The sequence below is a fragment of the Lissotriton vulgaris genome, unplaced genomic scaffold, assembly GCF_964263255.1.
Source record: "Lissotriton vulgaris unplaced genomic scaffold, aLisVul1.2 SCAFFOLD_300, whole genome shotgun sequence".
Classification (NCBI taxonomy): Eukaryota; Metazoa; Chordata; class Amphibia; order Caudata; family Salamandridae; genus Lissotriton; species Lissotriton vulgaris.
In genome coordinates, this window is record NW_028250131.1 from 811488 (window position 1) to 835583 (window position 24096).

Below are 24096 nucleotides of genomic sequence, written 5' to 3' on the forward strand. Positions count from 1 at the left end.
GGGTACATATTACTGCTGCTGATGCTAGACAAGTTGGTGGTGCTAAACCTGAGCCTTTGGTGGCAGAACTCCCTGGTAGGATCATTAATTACATGAAAACTCTAATGCCTGCCATGCGTGTAAATTGGGATAAGTTGTCTGCGTGTAAGCAGAAGAAAGATGAAACGGTGTCTGATTTCTTCACCAGGTTTGAAGAAACGTTTGTCGACCACAGTGGTCAAGACATGAGTACAGAAGGTGGTCAGCGACGGTTCGTTGATAAAGTTGTACACAACCTACTTCCAGAATTGTGTAAAAAGTTGAAGGATTCAGAGAGTTTGTGGGCAGTTTCCTCTTCAGCACAGATATTGGCTACTGCACAATATTATGAAAATAGAGACAAAGATGAGAAAAAAAGAGCAGAAAAGAAAATTAAAGAGTTAAAAACGAAGGTCCTGTTACAGCAAGCATACCCGCCACGTGGTGGTGGTGGTCAGAATAATGGTGGGCAGAATAACTATCAGAATAATTATCAGCAACCCCCACAGTTCCAAAAGCCAAGAGTATAGTACAATCAACCACGCGTTCCTGTAGGTCCCAATCAGTGTTCGTATTGCAAGGAAGAGGGTCATTTTAAATATAGTTGCCCTATCTTGTTACAGCAAATGGTGTGTCAAACACAAGAGGTAGAGGTGTTCAGCAAACACAAGAGGTAGAGGTGTTCAGCAAACACCTAGAGGTAGAGGACGTGGAAACGTCCCTCAGAATACACGCTCCTTTCCACCTCAAAATTCTATGAATAGGTTTGATCAGCAGAATAACGCACCTGGTAGGACAACTCACTACTACGCTGATGATTACTATGCAGAAGATGAGTATATGGAAGGTAATGATTGCTAGGACAGCCATAGACAAAGAGAGGGAGTTGTTTCAGTTCCAGTAGATCAGAGTGGACCATTCGTTGAGGTGATTACATCAGGTGTGTCAGAACCTTTTCTGTTGGATACTGGTGCTACAAAGAGTTCTATGATGCACTCAAAACTCCCTGGCGCACCTTTGTCTGGCGAAATGAATGTTTCTGTAGGTTTTTCTGGCGCCCCGGTTAGGAACCCGATTTCTAGTCCAATGTCCCTGTCTATTGGTCCTTATGAATTCGAAGCACCCCTTATTCTGACAACAGGTTGTGGTGAGAACTTGTTGGGATTGGACCTGTTAAAAAGATTGTATGCGACTTTGTACTGTTCCCCTTCGGGAGTGCAACTTACACTAGGTAAGGAAGTGGTTTCTCCAATGTATTTGTCAAGAGAGGAATTTCCGACAGATTTGTCATCTCTACCTAATATTCTTTGGGCTACTGGTCCTAATGATGTGGGTCTCTTGGAAATACCACCATATGTTGTGACATTAAAAACTAATGTTAGGATGCCACGAATTCCCCAATACAAAATTTCTAGTGAAGGAGAAAAAGCGTTGTTAGCGATCATTTATGATTTGATTGAGAAAGATGTGATTGAAGAGAAAAGAGGCAACGTTTGCAATAGTCCTGTTCTGCCTGTTTTAAAACGAACTGACCCCTCTCAGCCCCCTGTGTACAGATTTGTGATTGATCTTAGAGAGGTGAATAAAATAGTAGTGCCACAATTTCCAGTTGTTCCTGACATTACTGCCCTATTGACTATGATTCCAGCCTCTACAACATGGTTTTCAGTGATTGACTTGAAGAACGCTTTCTTCAGCATCCCAATTGCTGAGGAAAGTAGGGATATTTTTGGCTTCAGCTTAGGAGGATGAAGCTTCCGCTTTAAACGCGCTCCTCAGGGCTACTGTGAAAGTCCATCAATACATAGTCAAGCTCTAAAAATACAACTCGATACGATCGTTTTACCTGAAGGCGCTACCCTCATCCAGTATGTCGATGATTTGCTTGTTGTGGCAGATTCTGAGGAAATATGCAAAGAAGCCACGTGCTCCTTGTTGCGCCATTTGTGTGATCTGCATCACAAAGTGTCCCTGTCTAAGTTGCAATATTGTCGACAAGAAGTGACCTACTTAGGTCATCTCTTATCGAAGGAGGGAAGGAAACTGACCCCAGAAAGAATCCAGGCAATAAGAAAATTAAGTGTGCCAAAAACACAGAGAGAAGTGCGTGCTTTCTTGGGTATTACATCGTACTGTAGACCGTGGATTCCAAATTTTTCTTTACTGGCCAAACCATTGGTGGCATTAACATGTAAAGATACACCCAATCCCGTGCCTTGGTCCGAAGAGTGTCAGAAAAGTTTTTCTGAATTACCTACAGCATTATGTTCGGCTCCTGTGTTGGGTACCCCCAACTACAGTAAGCCCTTTACATTGTATGTCCATGAGCAAGAAGGTTGTGCATTATCAGTGTTGACACAATTGTTTGGAGACAAGCAGCGTCCGTGAGCATATTTTTCGTCGACGTTGGATCCAGTAGCTAAAGCATTGCCAAGTTGTTTAAGAGCAACAGCAGCAGCAGCTGTTTCTATTCGACAGTCTGCTGGGTTAGTGATGAATAACACGTTAGTGGTAATGGTTCCACATGCAGTGGACACGTTGTTAAACAGAACCAAGACACAGCACTTAACTAGTGCTCGATTGTCAGGTTACGAACTAACTTTGTTTAGCGAGTCATGTGCACATCAAAAGATGCAGCACATTAAACCCAGCCACATTGTTGCCAATTCCAGTTGAGACAGAGATTGATGAAGAACAGCATGATTGTTTTCTTAGAACAGAAGAAGAAACGAAAGGGAGAATAGACCTCCAAGATACTCCTCTTGCTGAATGTGATGGTACCTTATGGGTGGATGGTTCATGCTTCAAGCTTCCGAATGGTGACACGACTGCAGCATATGCTGTCACAACTTTGCATACAATCGTTGAAGCTGCACGTATTCCACATAACTCAGCTCAAGCGGCACAATTGATTGCACTTACAAGGGCGTGTGTGTTGTCAAAAGGAATGAAAGTGAATGTGTACACTGACAGTCAGTATGCATTTGGCGTGGCTCATAGTTTTGGACGTCTGTGGCGTGAACGTGGGTATCTGACTTCGCATGGAGCCAAGATCCAGCATGGTCAGTTGGTGAATGAGCTTCTTGAATCACTGACCTTGCCTCTACAAGTTGCGATTGTAAAATGTAGTGCTCACAAGAAGGTGACTGATGATGTTGGTCGTGGAAATGCATTTCCTGATGAAGTCGCGAAAGAAACAGCAAGGAATGTGATGAGCAGAATGTATTTTGCGGGCCCTGCAAGATGGGTTGGTGATGTTGGTATGTGTGAGGACACGATAGAGAGTGTGAAATCGATCCAATCTGAGGCTACAGAGAAAGAGTTGAGCATGTGGAGAGAAAGTACGGGCAGAATGGATGCAAATGGTTGTTGGGTTGAATTGCCAGAGCATCAGAGATGGTTGCTACCCGATGTGTACGTGCTTGCAGTCGTTACAATGGCTCATGGAATGGCTCATATCAGCGTGAAAGGGATTTGCAAGTTGATGGCAGAATGCTGGCATTCCTAAGTGTGCAGAGAATGTGGTCAAGAATTGCATGGTGTGTCTGAAACACAACCCTGATAGGGGAACCCCAACTCCAGCTGGTCATTATTGCACCTCCTACGTATCCGTTTGAGGTTTTGCAGCTAGATTTCATCCACATGGAGAGGTGCAACTATTTAAAATATGTACTCGTTGTCTGCGCCTTCTCAAGATGGGTAGAAGCATATCCCCTAAAGGACAATACTGCCTTGTCCACAGCAAAAGCCCTAGTCAAAGAATTCTTCCCCAGGTTTGGAATGCCGAGAATGGTCTGGAGTGACAATGGGAGTGAATTTGTGGGTCAAGTGATGAAAAAAGTATGTGAAGGGCTATACAAAAGTTCCACGCTGCAAATCACTCCCAATCAGCTGGATTAGTAGAATGTTACAACGGCACCCTAAAACTAAAGTTAGCCAAGATTCAAGCAAACACGGGTCTTAAATGGCCTGACGCTCTGCCTTTAGCACTCCTATCCACCAGAATGACCGTGCATTCCAGAGTGAAACTTAGTCCCTATGAAATTGTTTTCGGCCGTTCGGCCAACATATGGGGGGGTGCCTAGACCCACAAAGTTTAGTGAAATAGAGCACCCTGTTTTGCTTGACTATTTGTATGAATTGACGGCTAAATTGCGTGTTTTACACCAACAGGTCCATGACTCTCTGCCTCCGGTCTCTGAAACTCCAGGCCATCAAATCAATCCTGGATCCTGGGTGTTGGTGAAAAACTTTCAGCGAACAAAGAACGAACAGCCCAGGTGGACCGGCCCACACCTCGTCCTTCTTTCCACAAGATCAGCCGTTCGTGTGGAGGGAAAGAAGAACTGGATCCACAGGATCCCCCTGCCCTTGCTCTATGACCGGTGGGTCCAGGAGGGTATCCCCGACTCAGAGACTGAATCTGTGCCACGGTTCATACCTTTCAGTGACGCTCGTGTGAAAGGAACAATTACAGAACAAGAGAGTGACAATATTTTGCAACCAGCCGTACCATCATCAGCCCGATTGGACACTACAGAACCTGAAGCCTTGTTTCAAGACCATACAATACCGGGAAGACAACGGTATAATCTGAGGCCGAGAAATACGAACTAATAAAAATGAACTAATAAAATTTTTCCCTAAGTACTATTTTTGAAAGCGCAGCTCTCCCATCTGAGAAACTTGCTTATTTTTGTTTTTTCGAACCGCCATCCGGGTTCCGCTGCTAGGGCCGCGATTGCCCAAAGTCTTTGGGGTGCAGCTGGCGACGTTAGGTCGACAGTTCTGGTTGGTCTAAGGGAGTTGCCCTAAATCAACAGAAGCATTCCTTAGCAGAATCAACCTCCCATCGCGGGCAGCATTATAGCGAGGATGGAGTTTCTCAAAATGGAGAGATCTGCCAAAGCTGTGAACTTTAAAACAAGAATATGTGGATTGATGACAAAGAAACGTTTTTTATTATTATGCATTTTCCTGTTATTAAGTGCAATGATGTTTTTAATAGGATATGTACTGTTTTCTTTAAAGTAACCTTTGCACCGACTACATCACCCATACCTCCTCCTACTATTTCCGCACATTCTTTTCAACCCCTTCCTGAACATGAGTCAGCTAGGAGATTAGAGTTTATTAATAACTCCTTCATTCAGCTCTTGCACCAACACCAACTAGTAATGAACATGACTAACTGCTGGGTGTGTGGTCTTATGCCTCACACAACGGATAAAGGCATCCCTTACCTTGTCCTGCCATTCAGTCACAATGGTTCTGTGTGGGCATACAGGACAATGTTCATTTATGCACATGAAGTCTACCCCCTACGTTCTGTAACAGACAATCCTAAGGATAGTGCTCTAGTTAAGGGTATAGTAGATATGATTAAGGAAGATATTTCCTATGAGACTATCCCGAGAGATGAGACGCTAGTATACATAGGATGGAACGTGACCAGATACGGAGCTACTCTGAGTGAGAAACAGCAAGCTAAGAGATGTTCCCCGATTTGGATTGTACCCCATCAGGGTCATCTGTGTCTGCAAGGTACTGGCAAGAATCTCAGAGCTCAGTTAGGGAAGAGTGTCTGTACGGAAATGTGTGTTCTTGCATCTCAGACCTCCCCTTCGTTTTTAGCAGCTAAGGGTACCTATTTCATCTGCCATGATAGAGCCTATACATGGTTGCCCCCTGACTTTTCGGGCACATGTTTTGTTTCGTTCCTGTTGCCTCCCACCTACACAGCAGCGGCAGATTACCATAAGAAAAGGATAGTTAGAGGTGTCTTGAATAAAGAAGACACTGCAGGACAAGAATTTGGGGATTTCGCAAAGGGTTTTCTGCCGTTCTGGGGACCGATGGTTAACAGCAGAAACATAAGGCAATTAGCAAGGGTGGTTGAATCCACCGTAATTGAAACTGCTGGTGCCCTTAGTAACTTGACTGCTGAGCTCCAATCGGACCGTCTTATGACCCTTCAGAACAGGGTCGCATTAGATGTCATACTTGCAGTCCGAGGTGGGGTATGTAAACTGATCCAATCGAGTTGCTGTGCCTTTATTCCAGATAACGCTCCAACAGTGTACCAGGCCATCTCCAAACTGCATAAAATTTCCGAATCTATTCATATGGATAAAGGGGATTGGTCTTTTATGGGATGGTTCTGGGAACTGATATCCGGCTGGGGATGGAAAATTCTGATGGTCATTGGGATGGTCTTAGCCATTCTTTTTCTGTTCTGTCTGTGCGTGCAGTGCGCTCCTGCAATATGTGGCCTCTGTGTTACATCATGTGTAAGGAAGCCGGTGTCAAAAGACGAACTAAGTACCAGAATGATGTTACAGCAACATCTCAATGACTTTAGGAATATAGACCTGGACTCAGATTAGCATGAGATTAGGTTAAATTGCCTATGTAAGGGCAAAAGGAGGGTTTGTAGTTCTGAAAATTCTGGACTCGTGCAACAAACTTTGTCGTAGCATGACGATTTTTATATCAAAAGACCGATAATGGCTAGTACACTATGCACAAGCATTTTCGTCATAATCAAGTAACGATTTCACCTCGAAATCATAATTTTCGTTTTTGAACCCTTGGGTTCCATTTTACGCTTGGCAGCCATTTTGTGAGTTGCCCTTTACATAGGCTTGTAACCACAGCTGAATTCGATATCAAAGGACACATACACCTTAATTGACTTTTCTGTGACCTGGGCAAGCTGGAACCATCGCCCCAAGCCAAACCTGTTTGGTCAGTTCCCCTCCCAGTGGCCGAACGAGATAGCATCAAAGCACAACAGGCCATAAACTGTTCCCATCGCGCACACACACCCCCGCCCAAATCTTGCTCACACCTGTCCTTGCTCTTTTCTCTTCTTTTGCTTTATGAGGAGGAGCCCGGTTTTATTGAGGGTACACCGATATCTGATGGAAATGTTGGGCCTTGCCGGGTAATTGATCACAAACTGGACACACTAGTTCAGTTCAGTTCTTTATTTATTTCGGTGGTTAAAAACCATCATAAAAATGCATAACATTACATATCCACATATACTCATACTGAACATTACAATTAATAAAAACAAATTTAAATTTTTTTTTATTATTTACAAGCTTTGACCAAAAAAGGGAGCAATAAATTCATATCATCCTCCGTCAACCCCTTGTATTTCTTAGTTTGACCACAATTTTTAAAAAACTCATGATAGCACACAAAGTACGCATCTTGGTTGCTCTTTGCAAGAATAATAAAGCAGATATAGCATGGCAAATTTTAGATTCCTTTAAAATGTCCACCAGAAATCTTCGACGCGGAATTTTATAAAAAGAACAAAGTAATACAAAATGAAGGGTGTCCTGCATAGACTTATTGTCGCAGCCACAGGCACCCTTCTGCTCAATTGTTAACGTAAAACCAGACGGGTAAGCTTAAATATTATGCAACAAATTGAGCCTAAAACGGGTCATTAAAAACCTCTCATGTTGACTGTACATTAAAAAGAGATACGGTTCCATGCCCATTTCATTGCTTACAAGCGAGTAGGCTACTACCGAGGATTTATTAGAGTTAAGTTCATTCCTCCTGAGATAATATTTTTCCAGTAGCTGCTTTTGGAAATAATGTTTGAAGAGGTATCCATATTTAAGGGGTCAGAAAATAACATTTCCTGGTCGATAGACTCGAAGGTTTCTTTGATATATTTTAACCAGGGGATTTGCAACCATCTGTCTCTCCGGAGACAATCCTTGATGATCTGTCTAGTTAATTCAGCGTTTGGGTTTAGCCAAATTCTAAACCAGGTCAAAATTGGTCTCACTCTAATCAGGTCAGATATATATGGGGTACCAAGCTCTTTATGTGTAAGTGCTGCTGGGATGCTCTGAGGTAGCTTTAATAGTTTCTTTAAAAATTTGTCTTCCTCTCCTTGTATCTGGTGTGCATCCCTAAAACCCCACACCTCAGCTCCGTGGGTGGCTTTAGAGGTACTGACCGCTCTGTACAGTGTCATTACCTGCTCAGGAGACCAACGGCCCATCCTTCGTGCGAAGTTTAGTATGGCCCCGTTTGCTGAAACAAGTTTCCTGGACCTTTCCTCAATCAGTGGGGCAAACTTAATCTTTTTATCAAACAAGAGACCCAGATATGGGAAAGTGGTCACAGTGTCCAAGACATGATTTCCTATTTTGAACACAAATCTCTTGTGTGTTTTTTTCCCTGCCACCATGATGAAAGACTTAGTCAGATTAACAGAAAGATCCAGATTCCTCATGAATACAGCAAATCCACTGATTAGAAGCTGGAGACTCACTGCTGTTCGGGCGAGGAGGACCGCGTCATCCGCATACAAGAGTACCGGTATATGGCGCAATCCAACTCTCGGGCAGTCAGTCCCCAGAGTCAGCAGGGCACTCTCAAGGTCATTTATGTAGAGGGAAAATAGGAATGGAGCCAGGATACACCCCTGCCTCACCCCGCCAGAGCACGGGAAGGGATCAGTGCTCACCCCCCCCGCGCTGTAGCGGACCTTGGCAGTGGTGTTCCAATGCAGTTCCTTAAGTATATTGATCAGGTCTGGATCAATTCCCAATATAAACATGAGTGCCCAGAGTTTAGCTCTATTAACATTATCAAATGCCGCTGCCAGGTCCATGAATCCCATGTACAGGGTCCCGTCATCCGACTTGAAGTATTTAGCCGCTAGAAGGTATAAATTAAGACATTGGTCACTTGTTGACTTGCCTGTCCGAAACCCGTACTGGGTGTCCACCAAGGTATTATGAGTATCAGTCCACTCTATCAGGCGGTTAAGAATTGCCCTACCTAGTACTTTGGCTGAGACATCAGTCAGCGAGATTGGTCTGTAACACTGTGGGTTGTCCCTGCAGCCTTTCTTGTATATGGGGACAATGACTGCAGTTGACCAAGATCGCGGTAGACCAGATTTAATTGCAGCATTAAGTACTCGAGTCATAATCGGTGCCCATAGATCAGTATTACTTAAAAATAGGTCTGGGGGGGTGCCGTCCGGGCCTGGAACCTTATTTCGCGTCAGCCCTAACATTGCTTTTAGAACTTCCTCCAAGGAGAATTCTAATTCGGTTGCCCTGGGTCCCTCCCAAATCCCATCTCCAATATCTACCTCCTGTTGGTTATACAGAGTTTTAAAGTGGTTCATCCATTGGTCTGGTAGTATATTGGTACTGATTACTGGGGAGTTTGAGTCTTGGTAACAGGGTCTGTTTATAATTCTCCAAAACTGGGCATAGTCCCTATTTTCTGCTGCTTCTCTAAGGTCTGCCCAGACTTCCTTTTGGAGAACACTCTTCCTTCTCTTAACCTGCATTTTGTAATTCTGTCTACAATGGGTGATTTCATTCTGGTCTCTCGGGGCCTTCTTTAAACTCTGTTTTAATTCTCTTAATGCCCTCGAGCAGTTCGTATCGAACCATCTTGGTGAAGGTGGTTCCTTGATAGGCCTCTTAGTTTTTAATAACCCTTCCATTATTTTGGTTAGAGATTCAAATCCCAGAACCACTCCTCTGTCCTCTATGGCGAGGTCTAGGCAGGTCTCTATGTGCTCTTTCCCTTTACCCACAAGGTTGGTGTAGAAGTCTTGCGGGTTGATCATTGCCCACCTTAAGCGCCTCCCTTGGTCCGTTGGGTGGATTGCGATATCGTCCGCCAAGTTTTTCACTGGGAGATCATTATATTTAATTTCCAGGGAGAGGGGATTATGATCGCTAAAGGGGCTCCACTCCGTTCTTACTCTTATGATCTGTTCTTTAGCAAAGGCAGAGATTACTATAAAGTCTATTACAGACATACAGCCTCTACCTTTGAATGTGGGTATGGGAGTCTCCCCTGCTTTCAATGGAACCAGATCCATTGTGTGGGTAAGCGCAAAGCTGTCTAGAAGCTTCATCAACAATGTGCCCTCTTTATTGTGTTCAAAATGGGGACCCTTTTCTACAGGGCAGGAAGACCAATCAGGAGAGATGGGGAGTAGCTTAGGGCACAGATGACAATTAAAGTCCCCCATCAGCAGGACAGTTGGTTCAAGCCCTCTCTGCCTTAGTCATGTTTCCTCATTTAGCCTAATCTCGAGCTCTAGTAATATAGGGAAATTTCCATCAATTGGGACCGGATTATAAAAGTTTAGGATTAGAAGTCCCTGCCCCTGGAGTAAGACTGCTTGTAATGTATCTGACACCCAGTCTGGTTGTGACCAAGTGCCCTTTAGGTCTAGATCAGCATATATCACTTGGCCCCCTTTTGCTCTCCCAGATTTCACTTCTTTGGCTGGTCTAAAAAAGCATTTATAGCCCTCCAATTGACAGGAGTCAGAGTCCCGCGCCCATGTTTCTTGAAGAGCTATAATATGAAAGCCCCTTATGTATTCTTTCCACTCCTTGTTCTTAAGTTTAGCCCCCAGGTCTGCTATATTCCAGGACAGAACGGATAGTCCGGCCCTATTCGCTTTACTACCCTCTGTGCTGGGTTCCTTTATTCTACAGTCACCTGATTCTATGGGCTCTGTGGCGTTTTTAGTGTCATCCCACTGTTTAGGGGGTTCTTCTAGCCTCAATTTTTGCTCATTCCCAGCGCTGACACAACCAACCTCTGTTGCAGGACATAAGGATTCCCCGGTTGCTGAGGGTGTTACAGGCTTATTTTTCATAGAAGGTAGTCAGTCATTTTCCTCAAGCGACTGCAGAGGGGCAAATCTGTTTCTCCACTGAGAATAATCTCGTGGGGGTAGAAACTGATCAGGGTAGCTTTTGGGTATGGCTCTTTGTGTGTATTGTGGTCTCCCGGGGTTCCACCCAACATAGTCAGCATTGTTGCTACTCCAACTCCTTGGGTAAAAATACCAAAGCGAGAGCGCACAGATTGTGCTAGTGTGATTTCTGTTGGGGTTCTTCAGGATATAATCCACAAGTCTAGTGTCTCAGAAATTTGCTACTATGCAATCCCCTCTTATGTCCTTTTTCCTACCACCAAGCCAGTTAACTCTTCTTACATGGACTATCTCTCCTCTTTCCCCCTTATTTAAAGGTCTATGTATGTTCAACCACTTGGAGATTTTGGCATGTAGTTGGGAGTGTGATTCTTTGTCTGAGGCCCTAATTTCCGGAACACCTGCAAATACTATTACAAATGGACTGGCATCTGGAGGAAGATTTATGTGTGGGGGGGGCTATCTGTGATGGGGAAAGGGTCGAAATCCATATGGGATGAGCTGTGAATACTATTTCTTGGATAGTAGTCTTCCTGCCCCCATTGCATTAGTGGTTGTGGAGGGGCTTTATCCATGTTTTTAGAGCTCATCTTGTGATTGTATCCCCCTCTCTGATCTTGGTTGGATCAACCTCTCTGGTCTTGGGGAGCTTTCGGCGCATCATGTATCTGGGCAATTGTGTGTTGGGTGTGGCTAACACAGTTGTTGTTTGACAGTGTGTTTTTGTCAGTGTTGTCATTAGTGACCACATTACTTGGTTGGTTAGGGCCAGTGGGAGGTTTCTTGGTTGTGAGTTCTATTATCTTGCTTTGTTTAGACAGCTCACTCGCTATTTTGTCCACCTTGCTTGTAATGGGTTTTAACTGAGCAATTATAAAGGTTTCTAGATGTTTTTTGAGATCTCCTAGGACTACCTCAATCCATCCTGGAGGGTTTATATTTGTGTGCACGTTATCTTCTACCAGGATAACCTCTTGCCTATTTTTAGCACGGCCATCTCCTGTGTGTGGCTTATTTTGTCTCTGTTTTCCCTTAGTCCTCCTCTGTCGTTTTGGTTTTCTCTGAGGGGTCAATTCGCTAAGCCCGGAGGTTTCTATCCCCGGGGAGGGTGGGGGTTGAGCACAGGGAACACCCTCAGTTGCATTATTTGGTGAGGCTACATTCCCAGTCATATTTGGGCTATCAGCTAATGACGGATCTCTAGAGGGTGTTGGAGTAGCTACAATGGGGTTAGGGGAGGAAGATAAGCTCCTTTCCATGCGTTCTATTTCCCCAGATACCTTCTTTAGCATCAGGTCAATTGCGGTGGGTTTTTTCCCTTTGCTTGGGGCCAAGTCTTTTGTTTCCGCCACCGTTTGTTTGGGGGTTTCAGTTTTGCGGGCTTTACTCATGACCGAGCGTGTTTTAGGATGGTTGGACATATTATAGTCTAGCTCTTCTCCTCTTTTCCTCCCCCAAACGGCAGCCACAAATCCTTATATTATGTTGCCCAGTTATTCAACACTTAACATACTCAATATATGACTTTCCTGACTTAGGCCCCTGACCCCCCTCTTCATACGACACAGTTTGGAATCACAGTTTCGTTAGTAATCTTAAATGGAGGTGACCAGTCCACAACCACGATGAACAGTACCTGTCACAATAAGTCCAAGGGGGGTGGCCCGTCCCGTCCCTGGTCGTCCCCGGACGGCCATAGACAGCCCGCCCATTGCCCGGGCTTCGCCCGGCGCACACCCGTGCGCTCTCGCACAGCTGTGGCCTGTGTCCAACAAATAGAGCGTGTGACGGGCTGTGGCCGTGTCGGGCAGGGAGCGCAGACCAGGTGTAAACGGTCAAGCAGGGACTCCTGGGAGAGCGAGTCCCTGCAGCGCTTCTCTGCCTGCCAAACACACTGCTCCTCGAGTCTGCCCAGAAAGCTGGTCCCGATAATTGAGGCAAGCAGTTGCTGACGGTCTCCTCCTCCGCTCTGGCCCCTCACTCCGCAGAAGGACGGCAAAAGTATCCCACTGTCAGATAAACACCGTGAGGTTTAAGTGCTGCTGTGTGCCGTGGGCGTGTCGGGCAGGGAGCGCAGACCAGGTGTAAACGGTCAAGCAGGGACTGCTGGGAGAGTGAGTCCCTGCAGCGCTTCTCTGCCTACCAAACACACTGCTCCTCGAGTCTGCCCAGAAAGCTGGTCCCGATAATTGAGGCAAGCAGTTGCTGATGGTCTCCTCCTCCGCTCTGGCCCCTCACTCCGCAGAAGGACGGCAAAAGTATCCCTGGACACACTAAAATGTGGACTTGTCATCAGGACTCTGCTTTTTTCTTTGTAATGAAAATATGTGAATAGCTCACTGTAAATCCAAGAATGTTGGCACTGTAAATCTAAGAATGCTTGCCTGAAGCCTAAAACTCTGTATAAAAATAGAAGCCTGGCTCTGTAATGTTGGGCAGTCTCCTAAGAATATACACACCGTGTTGTTGTACTTCTAGGACGCTTGTTACTTGGTTGCAGCCAATAAATTTGATCTTTGACTTCACCTAGAAGACTCGTGTTTCTGTGGTCTGAATCAGGAAAGTACTCGAGGTCTTTGGGTGTGGTCCCTGACACCGCTGGGTTACCGGATCAGTACCGGTTCTGAAAAACCCAGTACCTCAGTACCAGCTCACTCTTGGGCGCAATCTGATGACTGCACACGCCGGGAGGGTCCTTGTCCCAACCGACGATCACTTACACATGTTTCCGCCATACCCTACGGAATCCTTACGATCGTGTGGAAACAGAATGATCTTTTCTGTCCCTGGGAACTTGTGACCAGGATGCCAGTCAACTAGCCCTTGGAGAGTGCTTGGGGACCTGAGCCACAACAGTTGCCAATTAGCTGAAGGCCAGCAACATCCAGGCAAAATCCACCAAGTGATAGTCCCCTTCCTAGAGCAAAACAAGCCCCAGGCCACCACTAGTCTGCAGATAATCCCGTTGCAGCCCCCCCGCCCCAACAGTTCTTCTTGTTGATGTCGCAGCATTGAACCAACGTAGTATGTTTCCAATTCCCAAAGTATCTAACTCCTAAAGGCAGAGCCCCAGTGGTTATACCCACAATAACCTATGAAGATGAGATCAGCTCAAAAGGCCACCTTTGAAATGCACTGGCCCTCTCTAAATTTTGTCATGTCTGACATCCTACCCTGAGAGGCTTGATCAGTATCTTTAGTTGGACCACAACCCTGCCCCTTGGAATGCAGGTGCCAATTCCACCCCCTCTTAACCAATACAGGAAGGCCCCTCAGAGTGAGAGGTCTACAGTATACCTTGAGCCCTTAGTTTGTGGCTTTCTTATCAGAAATGCACAGATGTACCACATTCTCCACTCGGAGTAATGACATCAAAAAGGTCATTAATAAACACTTGAGTTTAGTGTCTGATGACATTGAGCTGAATTCTCCTCCCTTACATTCATTTAGAAGACCTCGAAATATCAGAGATTTAGTGGTCAGATGTTTCCTTGACTGCCCGAAACCACTGACAATTTCATCATTGGGCACACTAGATGTGGTTCATGTGTCGCTTGCCCATCCTCCATCCAAACTAAGGTATTCACACATAAAGGTCGGAACTATGCCTTGAGATCACATACAAATTTTAACACTCAAAATGTTATTTATGTGATTAAATGTCCCTGCGACCAAATATATGTAGGACAAACACAGCAAAAAGTGAAGGTCAGAATATTACAACATTGGAGCGATTAGATGTAATGTTTTGGGTGCCCCGTTGGTAGATCATTGTAATAGACATGGACATACCCCTGAAACCTTGAGGTGGTTGGTTTTGGAAAAGGTGACTCTTGGTCCTAGAGGTGGGGACATATCCTGGATTCGATCTGTAATGGACTTAATGAGGCAGAAAGTAGCCATGCCCAGCTAGCTGTATTAGGGCGCTGAACCCCCTGTCCCTAATCAATCCTCTTCACTTATGATTCCAGAACCTGCATAAAATCCCGTTTTCACCCTCCTGCGTGAGAGGTGCACGGGACATCTGTGGTGGTTACTTTAATTACAAGGCTATGATCTGATCTGCAACAGTCATCTATACCCCTCTGCGTAGGAGGTGCATGATGCCCTAGCATAATGGATGGATGAAGTTACCTACACCCCTCTGTGTAGGAGGTGCGTGGCAAAAAACTTTTTTGAATATGTTTTTGAATAGTTTTATGAACAATGCAACGATGTGAGTATACTAAATAATCTACCCTGTCTTATGACTCTTGTGTGACACAATAGGGGCACTAATATTCAACCGGTACAATTATGAGATGATCGATTCTCAGTTAATATACTAGTTAATTTAAATCGGGGTTTCACTCTGCCAGGCGGAATAATTACAGTAATGATGCAAAATCTCAAACGAGATACCACCTCTTTAATCTTTGGCCGTTTAAGATTCGATTTTGTTAGGTGCCTAAATTGTTCACGCAGAGTAAAATCTGCTTGACTGTCATGACAACCGAACGCCATCCATGCCTTCCGGTTGATCCGTGAGTCTGTCTTTTCTTTCTATGGCCTTGACGTCAGCACGTACGTTTTTTCACCGATGCAATGACTGTCGGTCGGATGTTTGGATGCAAACAAGGTACGGGGACTGAAGGCTTTGGACTTATGAGCAATAGTTGCTGTATCAAAAGTGAGAACCTCTGCCTGTTAGATTTGTTCTGCGGCGGACTGCTGCGATAATATGCTGACTGTGGTGCAATGACCTCACCGGCATTTTCTCGTCCTTTCAGAAGCGAGTGCGGCTCTTTTTTACAATGAAACTTCCACGAGTATCGGAAGAAGGTGGCAGTCAACGCCATTAGGTATGGAGTGACCCTTACAATTGGTTAACATGGAATTTAAGTCCCTAAATATATGTTATAACCATCCGCTTATCCATTCGTCCTTTTAGAAATTCGAAGGGAAAAAAACTAAAGCGGAGTCCCTTACATTTTGGTGTGTCACTCAACCTAGCTGAGATACGCCTGTGAAAACTATACTGTTGTGGTATGCACCCCAATTTGTTTTTGTTTTGTCATAACTGCCCTCCTTATGCACTACATTGAATCTGAGATGGTTATACCGTTCTCCGAATATTTAGATCATTGTGAGCCTGTCCTGAATGCCAGCAGTTTTCATATATGTTTCCTCTGCTTGGATAATTTTTAATGAGGGAGCAATTAATTCTCATGCGGTTCCCAACCGAGACCTATATGAAATTGCTCAGTAATGGAACCTGAATGCTGTTGTTCAGGCCGTAATTTTTGTAATTAATCTTTGTAGATAAACTTGTTGTATGAAATATTAAGGGACATAGTACTGATGTCTTTTCATGTCCATTCTCTTCTAATAGAAAACTGTTGATCATTTTGACATCCCTTTGGAAGTGGTTCTACTTATGAGAACACATTGGATAAATAACGATCCTGATAATCACAACTGGATCTATTGATGCTCCCTGTTCTCTTGTTCAAGTTGTGAGCTAACTAGCCCAACTTTCCATGGTGAATGAATTTCTCTTTTATTGGTCTGTGTTAGGCGCCCTCGTGCGCCTGTGTTTTTTTAAAATCTGAATTCAATTTCACTGTAAATATTATACTCCCTTTTTATTGTTATTTTTTTAGAGAAACCAGTGCTCCCCAGGGCCCTTTTGTCCTGATGAAGACCCCACTTTAAGGTGTGACGTATACCTACCAGTATATTTGGGGTCAAAACGCCGACAGCTATTACCATCTACCAGTCGATGCAACCTTCATTTCACTCATTAATTAGTAGCATCGCTATTATGGTTTCTTTTTAAACATTGAGCATTAATAGCTCATTCATTGTACTGGCTCAGGGCTCTGAAGCCAGCTATATGGATTGTTTAATAATCATATATTGATATTTTTGTCATGAATAACCTACCTTGCACATTCCCTCCCTACCCAATCACTGTCCCTCACCCTCCCTTTCCTGGGGCACTACAACAATTTTGTTATGAATTTGCTATAAAGAAATATGAACAACAACATTGTGAATAAACAACAGTGTGTTCAATCATTAGTTTGCGATTTTTATATTGTGTGATATAAAGTGCTTTGTCTGTGTACTTGTGATACCTTCACTGGGACCCCTTATTCTGTACCATACAGCACCCAGGACCCTAGTGACTTTATTGGGTAAACCCCCCCCTTCTTTAATGTTAATGAAGTGACAACTAGAGCAGAATGACTATAAGAGTCTCTTGGAATCCTTCATGTAGGCTTCATATCATGCACAATCCTCATCAATAGACAGTTGATGAGAGAAATAAACTAGCATTTGCACATGGCATTTCTTGAGATTATTTGTGAGTAGCCCCATAGCTTGTCCCATCTCTCCTCAGTGAATTGTTTGCTCTATGTTTCCTTCCATGTTCTACATTTGTATCACCTGGTATAATTCGGTCACAGCCTGACATCCAGTGACAAACCTACAGGTGGGCTTACTGGTGGGCTTTTAGTAGCGTATTTGTGACACATAAAATAAAAGCATTTTTTGCTTTTGAAACCAGAGGTGGTATCATCTCAAGCAAAGAACCGCCTCTCACTCTGAGAGAAGGCACACTGTCGAGAATAGTCCACTCTGATACCACCTGCGCCAGACTCCCTGCAGAAAGCAGTCATGCTATTGAGATTTGACTCCTCTATTGCCAAATAAACTAGGCTCCTTGCTGACATCACAAATTATCTTTAAAATTTAGTGAATAAATCACATTTAAGATCTCCTATACAATCAGCAATCAAATACCATGAATTCAAATAAATGTGTTGTTTTATTACATATCTAACAACATACATTTCACATTAATATGTAAAATCTAGTCATTATTGTGTACATTTCATAGCCTCCTGATTGTTTCTCCTGTATCATAATTTAGTTCATGTTAATGTTAAAGTAATTTGAGTTTGAGCCCGATACACACCTCTGCAGTGTGGTTTTTAAAGGCTCTTGGATGTCCGTTCATGGGTGGTGTTTGGATGTTTGGTTATGTATCATTCATACAGATTTATAAAGTAATGGGTTTCAAATGTATTATGCCACTGATGGCTGTACAAACCGCTTGTTCCTAAATATAATTTGTTCAGTTTAGAACATGTTGCTGATAACGTGTAAGGAAAGTGAGTTTGACCCTGAAGCAAACCACTGTAGTGTGTTATGTATAAGGATGGGTGTGCTGAAGAGCAGTCTCGTTCCTGTTCCTGACTGGCAGTGTGGTTGGGTGGTGGTGCTGGTGATGCTGGTGATGATGATAATGATGATGATGATGGTCGGCAGCAGGAAGAACTTCCCGGACTCAGCACTTTGTTAAAATGAACTCTGTGGAAAGCATTCGTTTCTACTATCTTTGGCTACTGAAGATGTAGCCTTTCTTCTGATGTACATATTATATCGAAGAACTCCTTCCTCTAGGCAAGGCTGGTCTATGAGAACACGCTTTATTTGGCAGCTCCAGCAACACAAAAGCACCTTACAGATCATTCAGAATGCTACGATCTAGTGTGTGTTCACTGATGTCTCCGCAGAATTGATAACATACTAAAGCTCTTCATACATTCCTGGCACTGTAATGGCGTTTCCCCTATGTGTGTTCGCTGATGATTTCTGAGATTTGAGGAATCACTAAAACTGCTTCCACATTCATTCAATGGTATTGTTTTTCCCCCAGTGCGTGTTCGAATGTTTTTGTATGTCTGATGACTCACTAAAGCGCTTCACACATTCTCTGCAATGCTATGGTTTTTCTTCTGTGTGTTTTAGCTGATGTATTGTGAAGTTTGAAAACTGACTGAAGCTCTTCTCACATTCAGTGCAATGATATGGTTTTTCCCCTGTGTGTGTTCGCAGATGTATTTTGAGGTGTGATAACCGTCTGAAACTCTTCACACATTCACTGCAATGGTATGGTTTTTCTCCTGTGTGTGTTCGCAGATGATTCCTGAGAGTTGAGGAATCACAAAAAATACTTCCACATTCATTGCAATGGTATGGTTTTTCCCCAGTGTGTGTTCGCTGATGTATTTTGAGGTGTGATAACATACTGAAGCTCTTCACACATTCAGTGCAATGGTACGGTTTTTCCCCTGTATGTGTTCGCTGATGTATTTTGAGGTGTGATAACTGACTGAAGCTCTTCACACAGTCAGTGCAATGGTATGGTTTTTCCCCTGTGTGTGTTCGCTGATGTATTTTGAGCGTTGATAAGCGACTGAAGCTCTTCACACATTCAGTGCAATGGTATGGTTTTCCCCCCAGGTCTGTTCGCGGATGATCTTTTAGGAGTGCTAACCGACTAAAGTTCTTCACACATTCATTGCAATTGCATGTTGCTTCTCCTGTGTGTGTTTGCTGATGGCTCTTTAGTAGTGATGATAAACTAAAGCTCTTGCTGCTTGTGTAGGATTTCTCTTTCTTGGTTAGTGTCTCTGGATCAGGTTTATAATTATCTGCATCCCATGACTGGGTTTCCTGAGGAGCTAACATGGTTGATAAAGCACTTGTGTTATTCCCGCATTCCTTGTATGTGTGGTATTTTGGATGGTTGATTTCAGATTTCACAATGAAATACAAGACTCACTAACTACACATATTATAACTGTGGCAAGTAAAGCTTCTATGTAGGTGGTTATGTCTTTAGATTGAGGAATGTTTTTGCATGTTTATGAGTGAAGATTAGTCTTCCTTCTGGTCGAAGTAAATTTGGACAGTCGCCGAGACCCGCTTTCCTTTGCCCTTAGTTGTCTGGCTCCACTCCCTTGGGCTTTGCTCTTGCTCCTGTGGTTTGGCCAGGAAGAGTTACAATACACCTAGCGTGCTCAATGGTGGTGTGTCATCACAGGAAGCAGAGCAATGCTGTTTCCACCTCATATCGAACACATTAACAACGCTGGTGGTGGAGGCCTGTTAATACAGGAAGTGGTTTGTCAGTGTTGTTGCCTTAATTTTCTAGAGGTCATTTGTTAGTCCTGTTGCGTGGAGGTGCACAGCTCAGACTCTTACATCCACTGAATTGCTCTTGTCTGCCTCTTCGAGGATATATCAGTTTATGTTCCGGTTTCTCAGTCAGATTTGCACGATTACTGTCATTATTCACGATCATTTGTGCATTCAAGGCTGGTTTCCTATTGGAAGTAAAGAAATTTAAAATCACTAAATGGAAATGTAAGAGTATGTGAATACACAATATTTAACTAGCTGTAAAAGACCATTTATGAAAGTTACCAAGAGATATTTCCCAATACACAGATATTTAACTAAATGTTCTATTGAACATGTAAATCTTACTTAATTCAGAAAAGGAGGTGATTTTTCAGTGTTCACAGAGTAACTTAGTACAGAAAGGGTACACATGGAGCGCCCACTTGCTAGAAGTACAGCTTTACAAAGACACACATGGCTAAGATTTCATTTAAACAAGAAGGTATTGTGTAAAAAGAGAAGGATCAGGATGTGCTGATGTCACTTCAGTTTTAGGAAGTGTATAACAACGGTAACCCTTTCAAGACTATATGACAAAGAAAACTCTTCATGAAGTTCATAATAAATGTAACACTTCAGGAAGAATATAATAAAGCTAATGCTCCAGGAAGTATATAATAAAGCTAATGCTCCAGGAAGTATATAATAAACGTAACGCTTCAGGAAGTATATAACAAATGTAGCTCCATTCCCACTCTTCTTGACAGTACTTCACAGTTTACACTGGAGGAGCGGAAGTTCTAACTCCTGTCTTTACTTTTCTGTTTGTTATTTTTGCCACATTCCTAGGGATGGTTAAAGCACCTGTTGGAAGATTGCACCATTTATTATAGTGATTCCATCACAACTAATAATATACCTACGATATCTCTGCTGCCAGTACGTGTATGCTTTTTATCTTTTTCTGCCTTTACCGGGGTATCTAACTAAAATGTCTTCCATTTGGTGCCAGCATGCTTCTCGGTAAGTGGATGGAGCATTGGCAGAGTAAGACAAGATGTCCATTGCTGGAGGGGGAGTGCAGCACTTACACCTCTGGATATTTCTTACATTCAGCTCCCTTATGGCTGCATACTCGCTCAGCAGGGTTCATTGACCGCTAAAGCAGGGAAGTGACACAATGACCACAGCAGACATCAGTTAATGAAGTAATAGACAAACGCCATGATAGCGTAGAAGGATCAAAAGCTTCTTTAGAGAAGCTCACCGGGGACATAAAAACGGAGGAAGTGCACAGGTAGCTACTTATGAGGTACAAACAGGGGAGGCGAACATGTAGGTACATGCTCTATTTTGGGTCTGTTTCAGGCTTTTACTGGGCTGGGAATTAGGGTGCACTGTATCTTAATCCTGTGGCTGATAAAGGCACTGGCTGCAAGGGTGTTACCACTTTGACCCTTTACAAAAGGGGAGCCGAGCCTTAGAAAGCACAACACCTGAAGGATGCCTGCCCTGAGGGGAAGGTGAGGGTCCGGGTGTCAGAAAATATCAGGGACATGAAAGGATCCTAATAAACACAGCCCCAGAGAGGTGAAATCGTCAGCCTAGATGCAGAAGAGCTGGGTCCTCCACTGTTTCCAGAACAGTAAGTGATATTGAATCTTTCTAAGGTTAGGAGGCATAGAATTTCATTTGGGTTGGAGCTAAGACATGGAAGGAGAAACCTTTCGTTCCGTCTCTCCTGTGACGAGGGATGTGGGCCAGGTTTAGATTGGATGGAGCGTAGCGTTCTGGAGGGCATGTACAGTTGCATCCAGGCAGCTAGGCTGGTTGCTCCTTAGAGCTCTGTTTGTTTATTTAAGTTTTAAACAGTTGTCATGCATACATTTGGCCAACGCAGATACAGTTTTTAGATTTGACACAAAAGCCAGCCGACTCTGCCGACAGGGAAATAATTAGCTGAGTGTCATCAGCATACAACACTAGCGAGATATTCAAAAATATTTCACTACCTCTGCCAGAGGTCTGATGTAAATATTAACAAGCATTTGCAATGCAAATAGGTCTCGCATTTGTGAGTTAGAGCTATTGACGTTGTGAATGCCAAATATTTTTTACCTACAAGTTTTATTTCTAGAGTAAATGTATGTAGTGTGCAAAATCCCTTCGAAAGGTCCTGCACTTTGTAATAAATATATTGAAAAAGACACAAGGTGTGGATTGTGTCAACAAACGCTTGGCAAGTACCTCATGGGTGAAGTGTCGCCACACACGTACCTCGTGGTGCTTTACTAATGAGAAACTCATTAATATAAGTAGATCTTACAGACTAACCAACGCAATCGGAGCATGTGAATACGTTTCCCGACTTCTCTTTCATTTTCTAGACTATTTGACTCACTTTTCTGCGTCCTGGTTATCCCCCAAACACTTGGAGGCAATGAGGTTTGCCAAGGGGATTGGGGCAGGGGGGTTTTGGGGGTACATGAAAATGTATTAATTGCCTAGTTGTCAAAGTTAGCCCGGTGCTATTAGTTAAAAGTGTGCAGATATCATTAAGATTACTTTACTCGCATCTATGAGAAAATAGACATGATTTATACAAAATGCCAGAATGCGTGTCAGTTTTCACAGTGCTGGTTGATTAATTTGATTGCATTCATTTTTTTAATTTAATCTTTTACATAGCATCGTAAGTAGGTTACCTAACCCCAAAGCCCCACGTTGTTAAATGACCCATAGTAGGGAGTGTTTTACAGTTGAGAAAATGTGTCCAAATGTAATTTTGGTAGTGCCAAGGAATGATCAGCCAATGAGGTACTCGATGAGCAGGTATTTAACGATAAGTTAAAAATGTACGGTATTGTGACTGTTTGTTTGTACACAAACACCTCTCTGAATGTGTTGATTAACACAGAGCTCCATCTACCAGACATTGCTCACAGAGGGGTGACTAAAGCACAGAACAAAATGTATTCATTTATCCTGAGTGTGAAGGCACCCGGAAGGTTTAGGTGCCCTCCCTGAGAGACTAGAGATCCCTGTGCTTCTACAGACTCTGCCGTGCTCCTCTGCAACAGCAGGGCACAGCTCAGAATCTGCTGCTTCTGCTAAGAATAGGTGAGGGGGATGAGGTTGGAGCATGCAGGAGTTTCCGGCAGATTTCCAGGTTATTGAAAGTGATGATTCTGACGGGTGGCAAAGGAGTCTGACTATCTGCTTGTCTGCACCAGTCTATTTCTCTACCATTTCCCTCCCTAGTTTCGTGCACACTGTCTCGAAGGAGCATGCAGTGAATTTTGCAGAAGAGGGGGCTAAAGCCCTTGCTCCGGCTCTGTACCGTACACACTCTGGTTGAGATACATTTTCCCCACACCACGAGATTCCTTTACAGTCTATGCCACAGCCTTATCCTTAATATCTCATTGGACACGAAGCGAAGGCTTCCGTTGCGGAAATCCTTGAACAATTGGAATATCAGGGAGTGATTGAAACATATGTGTCACCGATGAATAACTCTTTTTACTGTGACGAATCCGGACGGATCATATTGTTTGGTATTGGATTACCGGCATTTAAACTAGCATTGCCGTACCTGTGCAGTACAGAATACACACGGCTCTGCCTTAGCGGATAATATTGTGCGTAAGCGGTTTAAAACCACGCTTGACATATCCAACGGTTTTTATGCCCACTATTTGGATGATCCCAATGGACCAGTTTTACATGCAGCGGTGAACAAAAACAGTTCAAACATTTACCAATGGGCTATAGGAATAGTCCAGGCGTATTTGCTGCCCGCATAGTCTCTCTCTTGGAGAGAGTAGACCCAGATGCGTGTTTGTATGTGGATGACTTATCTCACAGAGAAACTTTGGGCGCATCTGTGTCGCGCTGACCGCATAATTTGTAGCTTTGCAGACTTCGGCTACAAATTCAACTTTGCAAAGTCTCACATTGCAGAGTACACAGTGTTGTTCTTGGGCTACGAGCTCAACAATGAAGGACTAGGATTGGCTCCTCACTTCTTGGAGGAATGCGCACAACTGCACGCTCCGACAACTCTGAAAAAATTACAGTCTTTGCTGGGATTTTTTAATTTCGGGCGAACATACATTCCTGAATATGCCCTTGCGGCTTGCGTGGAGAACTTTGCCCTGTGACCTGCTCGCCATTGTCCTGGCTGGGAGCCAACGTCTGTCTGCCTGGGGAGTCATCGCTTGAGAGTCCGGCCGCAGAGGAGGTGAGAGGCGCAGGCGAGCGGGACTGCGAGGACCAGCATTCCATCGGCAATCGCCAGCTGGTTCCTCTTCCCGCCGCGCCGCGCCCCCTCCCAGTGCCGCGCCCCCTCGCTTCTGCCTGCACTTAAGTCCTCGCGGCCCCCG

The 24096-nt window shown here is 43.9% G+C and overlaps 1 pseudogene across 1 annotated transcript in view; it reads right to left on the minus strand.

The window, feature by feature from the left end:
- Nucleotides 1-24096, minus strand: part of LOC147663352 (uncharacterized) — a 63717-nt pseudogene that overhangs the window by 28671 nt on the left and 10950 nt on the right. Inside the window, exon 2 of the transcript XR_015305347.1 lies at nt 18303-19914. The product of XR_015305347.1 is annotated as an uncharacterized LOC147663352 (transcript). The remainder of the gene's footprint in view (nt 1-18302; nt 19915-24096) is intronic.